This window comes from Neofelis nebulosa, chromosome 9 (genome assembly GCF_028018385.1).
Source record: "Neofelis nebulosa isolate mNeoNeb1 chromosome 9, mNeoNeb1.pri, whole genome shotgun sequence".
In the NCBI taxonomy this organism is placed as follows: Eukaryota; Metazoa; Chordata; class Mammalia; order Carnivora; family Felidae; genus Neofelis; species Neofelis nebulosa.
Genome location: NC_080790.1, coordinates 22,951,992 through 22,974,027, shown reverse-complemented (window position 1 = coordinate 22,974,027; position 22,036 = coordinate 22,951,992). Strand labels below are relative to the sequence as shown.

The 22,036-nt window shown below is 51.1% G+C and overlaps 1 long non-coding RNA gene across 5 annotated transcripts; it reads right to left on the bottom strand.

The window, feature by feature from the left end:
• Positions 1 to 4,207: 4,207 nt before the first annotated feature.
• Positions 4,208 to 22,036, bottom strand: LOC131484561 (uncharacterized). 5 transcript variants are annotated; one of them, XR_009248307.1, is made up of 3 exons: positions 8,798 to 22,036; positions 6,685 to 6,993; positions 4,208 to 5,030 (listed from the first exon to the last, which is right to left on the bottom strand). It is a non-coding gene; the product is annotated as an uncharacterized LOC131484561 (long non-coding RNA). The 5 variants fall into 5 exon arrangements; XR_009248308.1 differs by having other exon boundaries at positions 16,630 to 22,036; XR_009248306.1 differs by having other exon boundaries at positions 6,685 to 16,796; positions 18,568 to 22,036.

Sequence of the window (22,036 nt, the reverse complement as noted above, 5' to 3'; positions counted from 1 at the left end):
GGACAGGAGGTAGAAGGGCTGATAGAGCACTTGGTTGGTTGTGTGTTGGGGGGGGTGGGGGGTGGGACCGGCCTTCTCCTCCTTAACCCACTCTCACTAGCCTTGAGAACTCAGGCACAATGCTCAGGCCTCAGTGTCCTCTCCCTTGGAGGGGTCAGAAGGCTTGTGGCCCACAAAGAGCCCACATCTCACCATCCTGGCCTGGCCACTGCCCCACCCAGCACTCTGCCCTGCAATCACAATCAGACACAAGATTGGTCTCCAGGGGGACAAACTGTTCCCGTTCAGACAAAACCCTGGCCCCGGCCCAGATGACTCCTCTCCAGCAGTGGGTCTGAGATTGCTGGGGCACCGAGGCCCAGAGCAGGGGCGAGCATGTCTGCTTCCTTAAACCGGACGCCCCCAGGCATCTATCTTCAGTCCTCTCCCTGAGAAGGCTGCACCAAGGGCAGGCCTGGGGAATGTTAGAAGTGCTTTGGTGCCCAACAGACTTGGGCATGGGTTGCAGCTCTGATGTTGGTAGCTGGGTGATGGTTGGCGAGTCATTTAACTTCTTTAAGCCTCAGATGACTCACCTGCAAAAGGTACTCAGAGGATCTATTTCGTAAGGCTGGTGTAAGATTAAATGCAATGACGAACATAAAGTGCACAGCTCAGGGCCTGGCACCCAAGTGAACAGCGAGCAGTGCTCACAGTGGAGGACGCCCAGAGCAGCGCCAGTGTGGCCCTTTAGCCCCAGCCCAGCTTTCCCTCTGTCACAGGAGTCCTTGTCCGTGAGAAAAGAACAAAGACGGACCTTGCAATGCAATGTGGTACGCATGATAACACACGGCTGAACCTTCTGTTTGACAGTGACATTGATGGATGTAGGCAGCCACGGATGCCTCCATGCCAACAGTTTCAACCTTTTCAAGAATCACTCATTCAGGGGTGCCTGGGTGGCTCAGTCGGTTAAGCATCCAATTCTTGATTTCGGCTCAGGTCATGATCTCACAGTTTGTGGGACAGAGCCCCGCATCGGTTTCCATGCTGACAGAATGGAGCCTGCTTGAGATTCTCTTTCTTCCTCCCTCTCTCTCTGAAAATAAATAAATAAGCATTTCAAAAAGAAAAAGGATCATTCATTCATTCATTCACTCATTCTTTCGTCCCAGATTACAACTGTTGTCCTGACATAATTATTAATAGCCTCCTTTCATTCTTGAAGTGTCCCAGTTTGGATGATAAATTATGTGATCGCCCTACTTTGCCAGATCCTGTGCTAGGCACTGGAGATTGGGAGAGGGATGATGGGCACTCCCCCTGCCCTCCAGGGCTCCCTCCATGGAGACTCTGGAATGCAGTGTGAAAAGTGGGGCTGGGTGGCTCAGTCGGTTGAGCGTCCGACTTTGGCTCAGCTCGTGATCTCACGGTCTGTGAGTTCGAGCCCCGCGTCAGGCTCTCTGCTATCAGCGTAGAGCCTGCTTCGAATCCTCTGTTCCACTCTCTCTCTATCCCCCCCTACTCATGCTCTCTACCTCAAAACTAAATAAACGTTAAAAAAAAAAAAGAGTTACAAATATCCCATCTGTTCTATGGGATCGTAGAACACGACAGTGATCTAGAGGCACACTCTGAATGGCCAGCCCCTCATAACTTACGCCAAAACACAACCCAACATTTTATGAAATGGGGGGAGTCTTAAGGAAAAGGAAAGGAGGGGCAAAAGGAAATGAAAGAGACAGATGTCTCCCAAGGATGGCTGGGGCCCGTGGCCGGAGCAGTCATCTCTGGGCTCCTGCCTGATCATCTGTGTGGTGTTGGGGCAGGGTGACCGCCCTCCCCGAGGGGCAGTAGGCAGCCAGGCGTGAGTGTGTGGGCGAGGGTGGTGCCCCCCCACACCCATGCCAGAACCAGACATGCCTTGGAATGTGGAGGCTTTAAGAGGCCACACCCCATGTCAAACATCCTCCTCCTTCCCCCACCTATGTCCTCCTGGGTGCCCCCTCCGTTAGCCGGAGAGCATGAGAGCCCCATGTTTACAACAGGGTCTGTGTCTGTCCAACCATAGGTGTCCCACAGCAATCCTATCTGTCCCATCTCTCATCTGGGGATACATCTCATGGCTCTACGTCCCCATTACCCGAGAGTCGTGACTGGGTGAAAATCATGACAATTCACGGATCCTGGGGGAGTGTGGCCTTATTTAGATGTGCCGCCCCCAGAGGAGGAAGAGGCGGAAGGAGGGGGAGGGGGCTGAGAAGCAGATGGGAGTGAAAGGAGAAGAAAGAAGGCATAGGTGATTCTGAGAATTGAGGGTAGCTAGTGACGTCACCACGGGGAGTGTTTCACCCAGGTCAGTGGGTGGGGGCAAAGCATGGTGACTGGGGCCCTGTGACTCAGTTATGAGCCTGGCCCCTGTATCCAGAAGTCCTTCATTTAGTAAGTCATTAATTCTGTCAACACACATTTATGGAGCTGTTATTATGTTTGAGACACTGGACTAGGCAGCAGGGAGGGAGAGCGAGCTGATGGGGGGTGGGGGTGGGGGGTGCTGGGGGATCCAGGCCTGGCGGGAAGGGAAGTTCCCCTGCAGGGTGTAGGTATGCAGGGAGGTGGGGGGAGGCAAGTCTCCTCTCAGAGGGAGTGGCCAGGGAAGGGCCAGCCGGCTGGGATAAGTCCCCGTGGGAGGAGTAGGCAGAAGCCAGACGGAGGAAGGGGAAGGAGGGAGGGGTAGGGAGTTTCAGGCACAGGAAGGAGATTCGTGCTTGAAGGCACGGAGGGTGGGAGGGAAGGTTTGGGGAACTGTAAGTAGTTCCTGAGAGGGTGAAGGGAGAGGCAGCGAGAAATGAGCTTGAAGAGTTAAGAAGGAAGAGGTAAGAAGTAAGTCCTAAAGGAGTTCAGAGGCCGTCTCCAGGTGGCGAGGCCCCCTGACGGGGAAAACCTGGGAGAGTGTGGTCAGATCCCCCTCCTTGGGAGAGGAGACTCTTCATGCGGTTCCGCAAGTGACTGATAGACCGATGCCTGGCTTGCTCAGGAGACAGGACGGGTTTCAGGGATGGACCTCTTACAGGGGTCTGGCCTGTGCTGGAGGTGCCACCAAGCATCACCCACACCACCTCCAGCGACCCTCGGAGGTGTCCCCCAGTGGCCAGACGGAAAGGCTGAGGCACTTGAGGCAATGAGCTGGCCCTGGCTTCTCAGCCAAGAAGTGGGCAGAGCCAGGATCAGAAGCCAGGGCTGTCACAGCTTCCGAAACTGGCCACCACGAGGCCTCCTTACGACCTCCTGGTTGAACTCACTTTCCAGGATATTTTACAGCTCCTTCTGGGCCACAGCCAGTTTCACAGGGTGCCCTTAACGACAGCCAGGCTTCCCTGTGATGTAGGGTCCACTCAGCCTGGGCCCTCTCAGCCATGCCCTATCTGATCCCATCACAGATCCAGAAATCCTGGCTCCCTAGTCAAGGGCTGGGCAGCTCCTAGCTGTGTGCTCCCTCACTGTCTCGAACCTCCACGTCTGGGGGGGAAGCTACCGGGGCGGGGAGGGGGGTCCTCCTGAGGGAAGTGAGGCCATGTCCTCCTGTGTGGCCACAGCCCACCAAGATGATGAGGGCTCCCAGGAAGGACCGTCCCCATTGGAATTCTCTTTTGAAAAAAGGAGATCCAGGTAAGAACCATGAGGATGGGCCCCTGGATACCCAAGGGATTGTTTCTGTGTGAGCAATAGACACATCTCCCTTGTTCAGGCCCATGGTGGTTCCGGTCACACAGAAGGAAGGAAAGACCATTTCCAGCTGGCCTAGGGTGCCAACATTGCCAATATTTCCTTGCTGGCAATAAATTCCCAAATACATTTTTGCTTCTCCCCTCTAACGTTAAACCTTGGGTATATTTCAAAGGAAATGCCACTCTGCCTGTTCCTGATTCATACCCGCTGAGCTCATCAAAACCAGAATTATTTGGTAATAGCTGTTGGGTTTACTGGATGTCCTCTGGGATCTGTAAAAATCTCTGTTCCTCAGAAACAGGAAGTTTCAACAGGAGGACAGAGGCTGGTACAAAAATCAAAATTTGAATTCTTTCTGACTATTGGAGAGGCACAGGGTTCATGGCATTTCCTTCCTTCAGCCAATCACGCACATGGATTCGATGCCTGCTGTGTGCAGCAGCTAGGAACACAAAGATGATTTTTTAAAAGTTTTTTTTAAATCTTTATTTGTTTTTGAGAGAGAGAGACAGAGTACAAGTGGGGGAGGAACAGAGAGAGAGGGAGACAGAGAATCCAAAGCAGGTTCCAGGCTCTGAGCTGTCAGCAGAGTCCGACATGGGGCTCAAACTCACGAACCGCGGGTTCATGACCCAAGCTGAAGTTGGACGCTTAACTGACTGAGCCACCCAGGTGCCCCACAAAGGTGATTTTTAAAAGGGGCTCTGAATTAATTTGAAGGGCTGCCATAACCGACCGGATGGCTTAAACACAGATATTTATTTTCTCACAGTTCTGGAGAGAGATGTCCAAGATCAAGGGTGTCTTCAGGAGTTTTGAAGGCTCTCCCCTTGGTTTTCCTGATGGCTGCCTTCTCTCTGTGTCTTCACATGGCCTTCCCTGTGGCTGTGTTCTGACCTCTCCTTATAAGGATGCAGGTCACAGGGGATTAGGGTCCAGATGACCTCGTTTTAACTTAATTAGCTCTTTAAAGACCCTGTCTCCAAATTCAGTCACATTAGGACTTCAACATATGAATTTGGGGAAGGGGGGTGAAATACAATTCAGCTGATAAGAGGCTCTGATCTCAAAAAGCCATTCTCCCATGACAATGTCTCTTTGATCTCTATCTGAAGTTAGCAGCCCAGATGAGGTGTTCTAGGCTGTAATCCCCAGGCTGGTGTAGACTTTCCGCGGTAGGATGATCCGGTGGAGAGCATGGAGCTAGCTGTCAGATCTGGATTCGAAGTTTGCCTCCCTCTCTCACTAGTCGGGTGATGGAGCCCAAGTTATAAACCTCTGAAGCCTCAGTTTCCTCATTTGTGTAACGTGGATAATATTACCTGTGTAGTATACAGGGAATTTTTGTGAAGATCCAAGAAGATAATACATGGAAAACATAGCACCATGTCCAGGAGCAGAGTAGGTGCTCACAAAATGCAAGTTTCTTTTCCAGGTGTGTTTCCTGCCAGGTTTCTTCTACCAGAGAATGAAGGATGTATCACAACCATTCTCGGGCAGGCGGAGTGTGCCAGGAAATGTAAGAAACTCGGGCACAGGGTTACTTCCACCTGTCACTGCCTTGGAGCACATTCCACCCTTAAGACAGCCAAACCTGAGAGCAGGAGGGAGAAACGATCCGGGATTGGACCTCACCCGTAACCCCCACTGCTGGGACCTCTGTGAGAATGTGGTGTCGGGAAGTAGCAGGGGACAAATATCAGGTCCAGGCTGAGCCCGGCTATGGAAAACTGATCTTGCAGAAAACAACAAAGCCCAAAGGCTGACAAAGCCCTCTGGTCAAAGGAAGCCTTCACGGTCCAGAGGTGTAGCGCCTAGACCAGTCGAGTCATCTGGATTCTGCTCCCATCTCTGATGTTTCCCAGTGGTGGGACATTTGCACCCACCAGACCTCTCTGAGGTTCAGTCCCCACAGAGGGACAAATGGAATAGAGTCTTAGACTGATGTGAGTTTATATATTATTAAGAAGTCCAAAAGGCACTGAACCGGCACCCTCCTCTGGGCTACCACACTTTCTCAGCTGTCTGGGGCTGAAGGGGGAAGTCCCTGTTGCTCTGGTTTCTAGTTTCCTTAAACTGCCCACATTTACACACACACACTCCACACATGAAAGCAGATTAAGGATGCATATCCAGCTTCGGAGTAAGAGGGCTGAGGGCTCATCTGGGCCACATGGCTGCTTCGACATCTCCCACCCCCACCTGGGAGCCCTCTCCCCCTCCCCCACCCTCCCCAAATTACTCACACTCCTGGAAACATGACTGATGACTTCAGGATGAGTAAGAGGCCGAGCACGTCATGGCCCAACTGCTGGCAGGGTAAATGAGTTCAATGCTCCCTTGAGCAGGGCCACTTAGACATGTGCCAAGAGTCCATTCTGGGGGAAAGGGGTCACGGGACCCTAAGAGCAGCTCGGCTTGATTTAGCAATGAGCCAGAAGTCCTTTGACCGATTTCCCTGTTTCCAACCCCTGAGTGATGACCGCCTTCTCAGCTTGGGGTGACTGCCTCAATGCCTCTCTGGGAGGCCCGGGCAGTGGGGGCAGGGGCTCACACTGAGCTCTAGGACACTGTGTTTCTCTGACCCAAGCACCCCTGGCCTCACCACAGCACAGCATGGCCCAGGGCAACCTGAACTTGGCAGCCTAGCCTGGACTGCTTTGAAAGGGCCCTAATCCAGGGCCCGACCTACAGTGTGCTTGTGTGTTTATTCTTTCCTGCACACCCTAATCCGTGGTGCCAGTCAAGCAGGCATTTTTGGTCTGTTTTCCATTTTCCGTGTGTCCCACTTCTGAGCCTTTGGTGGAAATGGGATCACAGCAAAGGGGTGTGTTAACTCAACGCGTCTTGAAATGCCAATTTTCACATTCTTGGAGTTAAGGTAAGGGCTCAACATTCTAATATAAGCAAAGCAGCACACAAACTGGACTGTCCTGGCACTCAATACATAGGGCTGAAGCATCAGTTTCCCCATACCTAATACGGGTGGAGTCGGGGCACGGATGGCATGGAAAGGAAGGCCAGGACAGTGAAGGCTGAGGCAGCCTCACCTCAATGTCCTTTGCAACCCAGGCAAGATGGCGTCCTCACCCTGAGCCTCTGCTGCCAGATGATCACTCCTGTGTGGGGAGTGATCACCCCCCACACAGTGCTCACCCCCGAGCTTGGCTCCGTGAGGATATCAACATGTTGCTTGGGATCCACCGTGATGTCCTTCAGATTGCTCAAGACAAGAGTGATGCATTACATGTAAGGACTTTATTAGGGTGTTTCAGGATGGAGAAACTAGAACGCAGAAGAACATATTGTGAGGATGATTTGTTCAATGAAGTCTGAGATCCTAAAGGCAGGGGCTGGAACACAAGTGAGGCAGGCACCCGATCCTTCTCAGCCAGCTCCTCTCCCATCAGAAAGGATGGGTCTTCTGCCCCCTCCCCACTTTTTATTAACATTAGACTTAGTCATTTAAATACAGTTTGTTAGAAGATCCATAGAAAGCCAGAATAAGCCTTCAGCAGTAAACTCAGAGATGTCTAAGAGACACTTCTTTCTTCTCAGCTGAAACATCTTTGCCACCAGAGTGGCAAAACATTAATTGCCGTGGATTCGTGACCCCCTCCCCCTTTTCTTAGCATCAAGACTGATTTTCTAGAGTTTTACAGAGAGTCAAAGCACTGGGGTGACTTCCCGCAGGGCCACCTGTCCAAACCTCTCCTGGGAGGGTCATCATTCTGCCCCACAGCCCCTTCCGGGTGCAGCTCTGCCCAGGCCACAGTGAGGGTCCAGCATTCATTCTGCTGTTCCTGGGCCATCAGAGATGGGGGGCTCTACAAGGCTGCCCCATGCCTCCTTGAGGTCTCCATGGCTCCTGAGATCCTAACCCCAGATTTAAGGGTGTGTAATTGCTCTAATCCTTCTACACAGCCTAGGGGATTTTTCTGTAGTCTTAGAAGTGCTATTAACTGGAAGTGGAGGGTAGAGATGGGGGTTGGTGCTCTCTAGCATGCTCTTTGCCCCAAACTTTATGTCTCTATTCCCCTAAGGACTTAGATTTTCAGAACCAAAGCCAAAAAGTCTCCCTTTATTCCTTCCCTGTGTCTTGGGATTGTGCTCACTTCCCCTTGGCAGTCAGCAAATAATTGCTTCAGTGGTGAAAAGGGCAAAGGATAAATACTGGAAGGAATGAGTTGGTATTTCAAAAACTTGCTACCCCATAGAGGATTTCCACTACATGATTTAGGACCTGCAGTTAAGCTACAGCAATCAAGGTAGTACATACAGTATTGGCACAAGAATGGACAATGGGATCAAGGGAAGAGTCCGGAAGTAGACGCACACAGGTGTGGCCAACTGATTGTCAACAAAGACACCATAGTAATTCAATGGGTAAAGCAAAGTTTTTTTAAATTTTACATGGTGCTAGAACAATTTGATAGTCATATATTTAAAAATGAGCAATCACCCTTACCTCACATCATACTCAAAAATTTCTTTAAGGTGGATCACAGACCTAAACACACAAACTAAGACTATAAAGCTTCTAAAAGCGAACAGAGACAGAAATTTTCATGACCTGACAGAAGGCCAAGTTTTCTTAAACAGGTCATAAAATCACAAACTATTACAAAAAAAAATCATTTGGACTTCATCAAAAACAATTGTTTTTGCAATCCAAAGACTCTGTTAAGAAAACAGACAAGCCAGTCTGCAAAGAAATATTCACAATATATATATCTAAGTGCTGGTATCCAGAATATATAAAGAATGCCAACAAATAAATAATAAAAAGATTTTTTTAAAACAATCAACCCAATAAATGAAAGAGAGCAAAAGACTTGACCTGACAGGTCACAAAAGATTACAAGTAGCCAATAACCAAATGAAAATTGCTCAACATCTTTGTGTTAGGAAATGTGCAATAACATTTCACACCCACTGGAATGGCCACACTTAAAAAGAGCAACAGTACCTAACGCTGGTAAAGACATGGAGCGACTGGAACTCATACATTGTTGGCGGGAGCATAAAATGGTACAACCATCTTGGAAGACTATTTAGCAGTTTCTTACAAAGTGAAATATACACCTACCTTATGATTCACTGATGCCATTCCCAAGTATTTATCCAAGAAACCTGAAAATGCATATTCACAAGAAAAATTGTCCGAAAAGTTTCATAGCAGTTTTGTTCATAGCAGCAAAACATTAGAAATGACCCAAATGTCCATCCACAGGTGGGCACATAAACAAATTATGTTATCTTCATATAATGGTATGCTACTCAGCAGTAGAAATGAATAAACTACTGATAGATGCTACATGGCTGAACCTCAATATTATGTTGAAAGAAAGAGAAGCACAAAGCATACATATGGGGTGATTCCATTTTTATGAGATCTAGAACAGGCAAAGCCAATCCATGAAGATAGAAATCAAGACATTGGTTGCCTTGAGACAGGGGGGTGGGTGTTGACAGAAAAGTTCTGGGGACCTAATGTTCTGGAAATCATTATCACAAGGTGACTATGATTATAATTAAGACTGAAAAACAAAAAACGAGAAATATGGTAACTTTGTGTGATGATGGAAATATGCTGTATCTTGATTGGATACATGATTACATAGGTATGTATGGTCATCTGTCAAAACTCATCGGGTTTTACACTTAAGATCTATGCATTCACAGTATGTAGACTACACCTCAATAAAAAAAAAAAAAAAAAAAAAAAAAAACAGTTGCCAGGGGCCAGGGAGTGGGCGAATTGGGGAGTTGTGTTTAACGGGTATGGAGTTTCAGTTTTGCAAAACGAAAAATTATAGAGATCAGGTGGACAACAATATGAATATACTTAACACGACTGAACTTAATAAGGTAAATTTTATGTTATGTGTATTTTACAATAAAAATGAACACAACATGCTACCACAACGTAGCAAACCTTGTTCATGAAGATTCAAACACAAACAGCTTAATTTCTTTCTTTCTTTTTAAAAGTATTATTTATTTTGGGGGGTGGGGAGAGAACAAGCATAGGGGGGGCAGAGAGAGAGGTGGACAGAAGATCCAAAGCTGGCTCCGAGCCGACAGAACACAGAGAGCCCGACGCGGAGCTAGAACCCACGAACCGTGAGATCATGACCTGAGCCAAAGTCGGACACTTAACCGACTGAGCCACCCAGGAGCCCCTTAACTTCTTAATATAATATTTATGTGGCCTCTTGAAACAGAAGGGCCAAGGTAAATCACAGGTTATATTGGATCACAAAACAGTACAATAGGAAATAAAATAAAACAGGCAAGTATTGCCATGATCCTGCTCTCGGGGCACCTGCTCTCTGACTGTTGGCAGTGAGTGTCCCCCAACAGTGCCCTGGCTTTCCAGATTGCACCATGATGGGTTTTGAAGGGAAGGTCTCAAATGCTGATATTGCTTGTACTACTAGGGAAGAGAAGTTCCAGAACAACTTTCTGATGAATCCTACCCTAAAGAGCCTCATTTCTTGTGTCTTCATATTGGGTCTTTAGGGTCTCCCTCATTCCCACCCCACTCCCTGGGCCCAGACCCCACCTCACACAGTCAGGGAGGGTTGGTCAAGGTGACTGGGCTCCTCCCACATCCTGCCCTCTGGGCCCTGCAGGCCTGCTCAGTGGTGGGGCTGGCTGGTGGGGACCCTGAGCCCTGAAGCCCTGTGGTCCATGCTTATCATGTGACATGCTTGCCATCCTCCCGGATGGGGAGGGTCCTGCCCATCCTCCCCTCTGTCCCTGGCAGAGGACGAGGTCACTCTGCAAGTCTGGCCGCAATGCCCAACATCATGCTCACTTGGCAGGCATTCAGGAGAAAGTGCGGTTGGGGGAGGGGGTCTTGAATATTCCAGAGGTCGTGACCTTGCTCTCTACTTCCGTCATTGCTATGCCTCTGCACTCAGCATGCATCTTCTCCATCAGCCCAGTGTCATGGTGGCAGACATGGGCAGTGTGCTGGGGACAGTGGAGAAGTGAGCGGGTGCCCCTGTGGACGTGAAGTCCTCTCTGTAGGGCTGCCTGGCTCTGGGGCTGAAGAACATCATGGACCGTTTAAATTTCAGTCTCTGCCCACCTTGACTCCCCAGGGGACAGAAAGAGAATTAGCTGGAAGGTTCAGGAGACCTCTCCTATGAACCCATTTCTTGAGAAGCTGGCCCCACAAGCCCAGTCAGTATCCTAGAGGTTTGCGTGTGCCAAGAGGAGCAGGCCCTGCCTCGGCTGTGTGTCGTCTGTGGCGGGGCCCAAGGAAGGAAGAAGGTGAGGGGGCGTGATGAGCCTGGACTCCACAGGTAACACCCTACGTGGCCTTGGCCAAGTCTGTCATCTGTTAAAAAAATATACATATATGTATGGCAGACACGAGCACAGGGCTTTTTGTGCTGAGGTCCTCAGCACTGGCTAGGACTCCCCTCTGGCTCTGCCTGTCTGGGAGCCAGGCTGGGGCAGGGCTGAACGAGAGTCGACCCCCCACATGTGGCTAATGTCCAGGCCCGCTGCGTGGCTGAGGAGTGATGTTGTCAGTGGAATGGGGGTGGCAGCAGCTGTGGGGCCCAGATGGGAGGAAGGCACACAGAAAGGGCACCCTGGAGAAGCAGCGAATCGTGAATCATGCTGTTCATTAACTCAGGCTCATTAGGAGGCAAGCATGACGGCCCCAGTTTTTACCATCCCCATCATCCTGCTGATGGGGCCCCCTACCTTCTCACCGGTCCTGAGTGCCCAGGGGGAAGTACATGCTTTCGGGGTGGTTGGCATGGATGGCTGCCTTGTGAGAAGGGAAAGAGAGCCGGCATTTATTAAGCATCCCCCGCATGCCAGGTCTGTGTTAAAGTTTTCGCAAGGGTTATACCTCATTTGGTCCTCACAATATCCTGAGAGGTGGGATTCATCGTTCTCACTTTGCAGATGGGGAAATTGAGGCTCAGAATGGAGAGTGGACTTGCCCAAGTTCTCCTACTAAATTAGGCATAGCCTCTTCCCCCATCACCTCATTGCTTTCATCACAATATAGAACTGTCTTACTTGTAAGACTGAAGATACTTCTAGATTTTCTATTCTCGACGCCTCCAATTATGGCTGTCACCTGCCCTAAGAATCAGCCTCTGAGTCTTTCCAACAATCCCCTTCCCCTGCTGGAAATGGAAACTTCCTCCACTGAGACAGCTTCTAATGGCCTAGATGAAGAGTACTCCCCAGAAGAGGGAAGGTGGGATTTTAATCTTTCTGAAATAAATTGGAAAAATAGAGGTAAGAACAGCAACTACCATGAATGGCAGAGATATCTGGCAGAATGAGCATAGACTGTCCTAGAAGCCCAGGGGACCATTGTGTCTGGAGTACAGGGACTGGGGCGTGGGGCGCAGACAGGGAAGAGGTATGCGTTTTATTCCATGGGCATTTTCCTTAGGGGCGATGGTGCCCACCCACGGCCCTGAGAAGACGAGGCAAGAGAAGTCAGGTGGGCAGCTCTACCGGGTCTGGGACTCGGAAGAGAGAACTGGGCTGAAGCTAGATCAGAAGTTGGGCTGACAAGAGCTCCCCCAAAGGAGGTTTGATCTCAATACCTCAGAGCCTGCCACAGCGAACTGCAAAGCTGGGCGCTTGTGATATGGGAAAGAGAGTCCAGAGGAACAACCTTGATTCTGGGCCCTGCCGCATACCTCCCACAAGTCTGGTGTCCCCAGATGCTCACCCTGTGTTGCTGGACCCAGCAGCATCCACCGGAGGTCCCAGAGCACGTTCTTAGCACCACAGCTCCTCAGGCCTGCCTGCCCTTGTCTTCTCCGTAGCCTTCCCCTGGAGGCCTCTGATCCCCCAACCCCATTTCTAAACTGGAGGCCTCCCAGCGACAGGCAGAACCCGGAAGGCAAGACTCCAGGTGCACACACAGGTATTTCAGCAATGGTCCTCGACGGACCCACTCCCACATACCCACAAAACCAACCTGTGCTGAAAGGCACGGGAGACCGGCATCTCAACAACAGTGCAGTGTCCCCTAAAGACTCTCAGTAGCAAATGGACAGCCCCTTGCATCTGGCTGGTCGTTCCTTGGAGGACTGATTTCGTCCAGAACTCCATGGTCTGCTGGAGATGTTAGGTGACGGCGCTGCTTATGGAAACCAGGCAGGCGCAGGAAGCCCTGTCTCCTGCCAACGATGCTCAGCCCTCGAAAGGACAAGGTGGCCCAGCAGCAGTTGTGTCTGCCCACACAGAGCCAGAGAGCAGGGAACTCATCCTGACACAGACATGGGGGATGGCCAAGGTGTGAGGCCCCTGCCCATGATTTCCCAGTGACTGCAGAAGCTTCTTGCTTTTGAAAGTCCTGGGCAAGGGCTTAGCTGGAGGAGACAAGAACCCAGTTATGGCTTGGGCATTCTAGCGTCTCTGTAATGGGCTGGAAACCCTATGAACTTGTATCGCTTTCCTGAACAGTAGATTTGGGTGTTAAAAAGTGTTAGCGAGATGTCTTTTAAGTATTTAGAAATATTTCCCAGCCCTACTACCAAAGACGAGCGTTTGTTTTTTAAAAATAAACCCTTGGCAAAGATGCCATGTGGTGCCTCGCGCAGGTGACGGTTGTGCAAGCCGGCCCGCCCACCGACCGTGGGTGGGGACCTGCCTACAGCTGTCACCCAGCTCCTAACAAGTCCTCGGGGCACACCCTGCTCATTAGGCCCCAGCCACGCCCAGCCGCCCAGACTCCTGGTCGAACCAGAATGCCAGGAGGGGGCGGTGGCTCCTTGAACCCTGAACAATGGGCTGTGAGGAGTTAATCCAGGCCCACGGCTCTAAGAACTGGGTGCTGGAGCTCGGGGGCTCCCTCCACTATGTCTAGGATGGGTCCATGGGGCCTACACACTGGCCAGGCTCCCGTCTCCTTGGGGGTCAGGGAGCAGCAGGGGCCCCCAGAGGGAGCCAGGCAGAGCTCTAGGCAGTAAAAGTAGACCTGTGTTTAGAGGCTGCCTCCCTCCGTGGAGGGCTGAGCCTGCAGACATTATCTCACTCCTGCTCAATGTCCCCCCAGGCAGGTAAGGGATGGGACTTGTTCCTGCTTTATAGCTGGGAGCCCAAGCAGAGAGGATGGGCAGCCAGAGAGAGGAGGACCCCGGCATAGCCTAGCCTGCTCAGTATGTGACTACAGCTGGGCAAATGCCCCCACTGGCCCATGTTCCTGCCCCCTGGGGTAGATGCTGCCCCCTGTGGGTAGGGACGTGCCCCCTGAAACAGTCAGCCTGCCCCCCAGCCCCACCTCAGCTTGCACCCCTTAGATAATCCAGACCTGGCTCCCCTTCCTCCAGGATCCCCCCCCTCCCCCCCATTTGCAGCACTGCCACCCTCGGGGCCCCGTGTGGCATGAGGAAGGCCGGGCTGCCCAGCCCAGCCCCGCCTGGGAAGTACACCTCACGGGCTTCTGCTAACTCAGGATAAACCGGATTGGGGTTAGGCAGGTGGCAACATGCTGCTATTTGTGGAGGCTCCTGGCCTTTCTGCTCCCATGACACCGGGAGGGTGAGGGCGGCATCCATCTTTGCCCGGTCATGGACTCAGGCCTGTCAGGGAGCCCAGATGGAGTCACGGGCCACAGGCTGGAGGCACAGAGTCTGCACAGAGCCAAGGAAGCTTTCAGGAAAGAGCCCCGGCTTGGGACACAGGAGACCCCATGCAGAAACACAGAAAACCCGACCTGGCCACCACCCGCCTGGGGCAGCCTTCCCCTCCTGGGGCCTCATCTGCCCAATGAGGGGGTTGGATTAAATGAGACCCTCTCGCTTTGTAATTCCTCCACTGTCATTAGGCTCTGTTCCCTGACTCTCAGTCCCTCCACTGCTGGTCTCAATAAAACCCATTCAAGTTTGGGGGGTTAGAATTAAACTCTGTCTAAATTAAAGGCTAGGCAGGGAGTGATGGCAGAGGCTGGGCAGACACAGCTCTGGGAAGGCAGCCCTGGGGCCTCTGAGAAGAATGAAGAGCCAGTTACAAGCCCAGAGACCCTGCCTTGCACCTCCTGCCCAGTCCCGACCCCAAACCTTGACTTTGTGACACTTACCCACTCTTTCCAGGTCTCCAAAGCCTGGGCTAAGGTACTTGGGCCGGAGTCCTCCCTGGAGATGTGGGCACAGAGGCCCTGCAGGAGTCATACAGGATGGGGGCCATGAACCCTCAGTAGAGAGCCCCTCTAGGTGCCACAGACCAGCCATGGGGTTTGAGGAGTCAGAAGCCTTCTTAAAACCAGCTGTGCTCTAGACACTCATCCGCTAGGAAGGCCCAGACCAAAGAAGCTCTAAGCTCTGCAAGCCCTTTTACTAACCACTTGAATTGGCTAATCATTTGTAGAGTATGTTTTGGTTGACAAAACATCTTCCTATATATGATGTCATTTGATCCTCATAGCAACACAATGAGATATTTTCCCATTTTACAAACAGCAAACCTAAAGCTCAGAATTTAAGCAACCTGCTTATAGGATCCCAACCAGGAAGGGGTGGAACCAAAACTGGGGGCCTCGTGGTCAAATTCCGAGTACAGAGCTCTCTCTCTAGGACACCTTATCCTTATCGCCAGGCTCCCGGGACCCAGAAACACTCCCCTGGGACGAAGACAGTAGGCTGAGGTTCTCCCAGCTAGCAAGGCTATGTGCTTGCTATGTGTCTGTAGTCCAAAGAGCCTAGAGACTCACCATATTGTTGCCCTGGGCCCGTGCGCAGGCCCATAGAGAAGGATAGAAAAGCAGTTTCTCTATAGCAGGGCAAACCCTCCCTGAGGTCTGAAAGGACTGGATTTTCCTCCTGCTAATCCCCATGATGTTCTTTCTTAGGGGAAGTGACCCAGTAGCTACTTTCAAATCTCGAAAAGCCATGAAGAACAGGGAATGGTCATCTTCTGTGGGGACCATAGACGGAGAGAGCAGGAAACAGATGCAACACGGTGTAAGGAAGGATCATGTAAGGATGAACTCTCCAGCAATGAGAACTGCCGGGGGATGAAACTAGCTGCTTTGTAAGGTGGTAAGGTCCGTATCACTGGAGGAGTTCACGCAAAGACTGAGTAACCACTCTGCTCTGGAAATGTTATATAGGAAACCCAACCCTTAGAATACCAAGTAGGAAGGATGGACTCCATGACATTGACACTTCTTCACACCACGAGCCTATGAAGAAATGGGAATTATCCAGCTTCTATTTGGACCCCAGATTCCCCACTCTGAGCGCCATATTGGATCAAGACAGAGTTTTTGCTGAGTGTCTCTACTATCTAATCCATGTCAGACTAGGATGGAGTAGAGAGAAGGGGTCAAGAAGCAGGGCTGTGGGTGAGTATAGTAGCCCCCGAACCATTGCAAGGTCTGACATGGGAAGTTCTTCTGGAGCTCTGATCTGAGGGCTGAGTGTGTTGAGGCCATCATTATTTGCCCTCCCTGAGAGGTAACTGGGGCATTCCCATTGATTTGGGCAGCTAGCCACAGACCTGCCTAAGCCTCCTGGGTAGCTATCCCCTTTGCCACAGTGACCAGAATGAATTGTCAGGCCAGGTCAAGGCAAGCCCTGCCTGGGTTGTGAGTGTTGGCCACCTGCCAATGTCCAGGAGACAGCTGGCAGAGACATCTACTGTCTCTTCTTTGCAGCTGGCCTAGATTTTTCATATTGAGGAAGAGCTCTCTTGAGACACCTGAGTACCTGGAACCTGGAATGTGGACTTGGAGGTAGAGAGATTCGGCACTAGCACCCCAGGACTGTCCATGGGATACCCCAAGCTACGAAGTGGTCTGCCATGTTTCCCCGAGGGTTAGGAGACACCAGACCATCGCCCTCCTCCAGAAAGTCTCCCGGGATTGTGTTCAGTTGATGAATAGAGGGTGGTACCTTCCCACTCCCACCATCCTCTGTGGACACCCACCTCCTGCTTGTCTTTTGGTTTTCTCCTGGAGGTAAGTATTGCTAACCTGGAGAGGTAGGAAGGGAAACCCAAGCCTGGCCCAGCCTGGCCCATGTTCTTCTAGGAGTCCTGGGAACTGCTCCCACTCATTCCTTCAATCAATCAATGCTTACTGAACACCTGTGCACCTGCAAACCAAAAAGAAAAATCACCTCATAGAAAAATGGGTGAAGTATATAAACAGTCAATTCCCAGACTGGCCTTGCCACTTACTTGCTGTGTAAATTTGGGTGAGTAACGTAACCTTTCTGTGCCTGTTTCCTTACCTATAAAATTATGATAATCATGGTTCTAATTCACTGGGTGACTTTGGAAAGTGAATGAGATTGTCCAAACATTATGGGTGGAATTGTGTCTCTTGCAAATTCATACTGCCGAAGCCTAGTTCCCAATCCCTCGGAATTGGAATTTACTTGGAAATAAGGCCTTTAATGGGGTGATTAAGTTAAAAGGAGGCCATTAAGGTGGGACTCTAATCCAATCTGGCTGGTATCCTTATAAAAGGAAGAGACAAAAAGATGGGCACACAGAGAAAGGAACACGTGAAGAGGTAACAAGAAGATGGCCATCTGCATGAGAAGGAGAGAGGCATCTGGAGAAACTAACTTTGTGGGCACCTGATCTTGGACTCCTAGCCTCTGGGGCTATGAGAAAATAAATTTCTGTTGTTTTAAGCCATCCAGTCTGTGCCATTTTGCTATGGCATCCCTGGCAATCTAATACACCACCTCAAGCACACATTAGTTTTCTGTTGCTGCTATAACAAGTTACCACAAACTTATTGGCTTAAGATAACACAAATTTATTATCTTACGGTTCCGTAGGTCAAAAATCCCACCGGGCTAAAAACATGGGGTCTGCTGAGCTGTATTCCCTTCTGAAGGCTCCAGAGAATCCATTTCCTTGCCTTCTCCAGCTTTTAGAAGATACCCGCCTTCCTTGTCTGTGTCCTTTTCCTTCATTTTATTTTATTTTTTTTAAGTTTATTTATTTATTTTGAGAGAGAGAGAGAGAATGAGCACGGGAGAGGTAGAGAGAGAGAGGGAGAGAGAGAATCCCAAGCAGGCTCCACGCTGTCAGCTCAGAGCCCAAGGCGTAGCTCAAACTCATGAACTGTGACATCACGACCTGAGCCAAAACCAAGAGTCGGACGCTTAACCACCTGAGCACCCAGCACCCCCACTGCTTCTCCGTTTTAAAGCCAACAGAGTAGCATCTTCAGATCTGTCTTTTTCTGCCCCTCCTACCTCCCTCTTACAAAGATCCTTATGCTTACATTGAGACCGTCCAGATGATGCAGCACAAATAACCTTTTTTTTCTCAGGACTTTTCTGCAAAGTCCCTTTTACCATACAAGGTCACATATTCACAGATTTGGGGGATTAGAACATGTACATTTTTGGCAGAAGGGGCATTATTCTGCCTACCACACATACAATCTATTACTTAAAAAAAATTTTTTTTTGAGAGAGCACTAGAGGGGGAGGAGCAGAGAGAGGGGGACAGAAGATACAAAGCTGGCTCTGTGCTGAGAGCAGCGAGCCTGATGCCAGGCTTGAACTCACAAACTGGGATATCACGACCTGAACCGAAGTCAGACGCTCAACGGACTAAGCCGTCCAGGAGCCGCCATATACAATCTATTATTAAATGACAAAAGCAAGCCATAGAACAATGTATGTAGGTTAATCTCATTTATGTAAGAAGATACTGAATCAATTTATACAGATTTATACTCACAAAGCTATTAACTGTGGTGTTTTCTGGGGAGGGATTGGGGCTTATATTTTTGTGCATTGTGCCTTTTTTTTTTACAGTATGCACACACTCATGAATTACTTGTGCAATTTTTAGGAATTTTAAGTAAGTCAAAGACAAAAGGAAGAGATGTGTACTCACCCTTTGGAGCTGGGTCTAGAGACACCAAACAAACCCACGCATCAGAACCTCTAGGAAAGTTTTCTGAGAAGTGTGAGCAGAGCACTGTGGCAGCCGGGGTGGGGGCCCCTCACTGCCTGAAGTGACACCTCTGTTGAGTTCTGAAGGAGGAGAAAAAGTTTCCTAGGTGGAGAGGAGGGAGAAGAGCATCACCCATGACAACAGGCCTAAAGGCGAATGACCCGGCTGCATGGCCGCGGCCAGGCCCAGGGGAGCTGACGGGCAAAAGGAAAGGAAGCTCGCACCCATTGAGCCCCTACCTGCCGGGCCCTGTGCCGAGCGTTGTTGTGGGCATTTCCTCATTGGATGGAAGTGAACCAAGGCTGTGTGTGTTGATGGAAGAGAGGGTCCGGGCTGGAGGAGAAAAGGCAAGGAGAAGGTGGCAGGGGGCTGTGCAGGGTCTGCTCCTAGAGCAGCTGATGCAGACAAGGAGGAGTGAAGAAGGAGACAGGTAGGGCCGGCGCTGGAGGCAATTCCTTCCCTCACCCCCCTCCCGCCCCCCACTTCTGGGTGTCCCATTCACATCCTCAGCCCGGAAGCAGGTGCAGGTTTGCAGGCCACGGTCTCAGGCGGCCCCTCCAAGCTGAGAGTGCTTCCAGACCTGCCCCCAGACCTGCTGCCTCAGGTCGTCCTGGCAGCGAGGTGGCCACACTAAGCCACTTCTCTTAGTCCTTTGGGGCCACTATAACAAAATGACACAGACCAGGTCAGTGGCTTATAAACCCGAGAATTTATTTGTCACATTTCTGGAGACTGGAGGCTGGAAGTCCAAGGTCAGGGTGGCTGTATGGCCGGCTGAGGGTCCTCCGGGTTGCAGGCTGCTGATTTTTTGCTGTGTCTTCACATGCTAGAAGTGGGGCGAGGGATCTCTCTGGGGCCATTTTTATAAAGGCGCTAAGCCCGTGTATGACCTAATCACCTCTGAAAGGCCCCAGTTCCTAATGCCATCACCTTGGGGGGTAGCTTTCAACACATGAATTTGGCGGGGGGACACAAACGTTCAGATCATAGCATCCCTGAAGGGTTCCCAGGTGGGGAGGAGACTGGGCCCGCGGGGCAGGGAAAGCAGGCAGAGGGGCTTCAACCTGGGGCCCTCCGCCCCAGGCACTTGTCCTTTCTTGCGGCGAGAACACAGCCGTGTCCCGAGGATGTGGCTGCAGACGTGACAGAAGGCACCTGTCAGTGGCCGAGGGAAGAGGTGACGGGTGAGTGGAATTAAGTAAGGGGGTGGCCGTCTCCGGTGTTCCAGTGGCACGCTGGCCCAGATGATGGGCTCAAATCTCAAATCTGCCAGTTTCAAGCTGTGTGGCATTGGACAAGTTACTTCGCCCCTCTGGGTCTCAATCTCCCCATCTCTAAAAGGGAGTAATGATAGTATCTGCCTCATAGATTACCATCTGGTAAGTGTTTGGAACAGCCGGAGCATTGGAGGCCCGCTGCTTAAGTGCTGGGGGTCATTTGTGTGGACTCTCCATGGATGCCCCAGCTGGGCTTGGCAGGCAGAGGGCCCCTTCAGGGTATCCATGCTACCATGTCTCTAACCTCACCCCTGCTCCTGGGGTGGCTCTGGGAGCAGGGCACAGGGACAGCAAAGGAGAGCTGGCTCTGGGGAGTGGGGAATGACAGTAGCCATGGCCTCTCGGATGGGAGGACAAGGAGGAAGCAGGGGTTCCAGAGGGGCGGAGACACCAGCAGGAAGGTTTGCCCCAGGGGGCAAAGACTGTTGGTCAGTCAATGCCTGGCTTTGGGGTGTCAGAGACAGCTTTATGGGAGCCAGAACTCCTCAGCTCTGTTTCACGGGGCCGAGGTGTCCGTCATGATCTCTGGAATGGCTGTGAAGATTTCCAAAAAGAATTACTTTTAAGTCACTTTAACTGGACAGAAGATCTGTATCCCAGGCTGCACTTTTCAGAGGCGGGGCTGTCACCAAGTCAGAGAAATGCTGATGAGTCCGGGTCCATTCGGGAGAGCTGGGAGTGGGAGGTATCTGGATACTGATTCCGGCTGCAGGCGGGGGGCTCTGGAATGCTAAACTTGCTCAAGGAGGGGGAAAGAGAGAGAGAGAGAGAGAGAGAGAGAGAGAGAGGTGTGCTGATCCCTTGGAGCCCAGCTGTCTCCCACAGGAGGCCCGTCTCCCAGGAAGCCGGGTAGAGCCTCAGTCCAGAGGAGCTCAACCAAATCATCCCGGTTTGCAAATCAGTGGCAGAGCTGGGAAGCAGTAGCAGCCTGCAGCTTTGTAATCCCATTGCCCAAGCGAGCGAGCGAGGGGGCATCGTTCAGGTGTGAAATGCACCCCTGTCAATTCACCCCTGGGTGAGGGATTCTCAGAAAAGGCTTGACCAAGGCAGGGGTGGAGATGATTGCAGAGGAAGCCCAGGCCTGCCGCGCACTGGCTGCGAGGCCTTGAATGACTTGCTTCTAATCTCTGGGTCCCCGTCCCTCGTCTGGGTCCCTGTCCCTCATGTTGTAATAAGGAAGGACGGCTGCCTAATGATAGCATTAATCATTATGCAAGGCTTACTGCATCTGAGTCACCTTACGCACATCATCTCATGTAATCCTACAACAACCCTGCGTGGTCGGTATTTGAATCCTCATTTTGGAAATTCCATTTTCCATTTGGCCAAGGCCATGCAGCTAACGAGTGACCTGGCGCAACTGAAAGCCTTGAATGGCCGCTAACGCGGCTCTAGACCCCTCCGGGTCTGCTCGGCACTCCATCCTCAGCGGGAAAAATCAGGGGAAGCCACCAGGGTTTCGTTACGCTCCGCCTCACTGCCAGGCCGGAGAGGCCACGAGGACTGGGCTCCCGGCCAGGAGTGCAGGGGATGGGTGGGGATGGCCCCGGCCTGCCCCCAGGACCCCGGAGCGCCAGGGTAAGAGGCCAGAGCCTGGCACCCCCACAATCCACATGCTTGGTTCTCACAGGCCTGAGAACGGTGACTGCCTTGAGTTTAAACTGAGCTCCTCTTTCCAAGAGCCTTCCACGCGTACCCTTTACACAGCAGCTTCCTCCTCTTCCACTCCATCAAATAATAGCTTCTCTGGAAGCCTCTCCAAAGGACCTTTCCACCCAGGCCCATTTACTGCTCGTAACCACCCAGGCAGGGGAGGGCATCATCATCATTTCCACACTCAGCTGGGGCAGAGAGGTGGCCAAGAGCAGGAGCTCCAGAGTCACTTGTGGCTCTTCAATGACCAGCTGGTTGGCCTTGGACACGTCAGCCATCTGATGGTTATAAGGACTAAATGCCACGTGGATGCACAACGCTCAGAGCCCTGCTCCTGAAGAGTGAGCCCTCGACAGTGAGAGCTTTTTATTTTCAAATCCCTTTTTTATTTTTTTAAATTATTTTTTTAAATGTTTATTTATTTTTGAGAGAGAGAGAGACACAGCGTGAGTAGGGAAGGGCCGAGAGAGAGAGAGAGA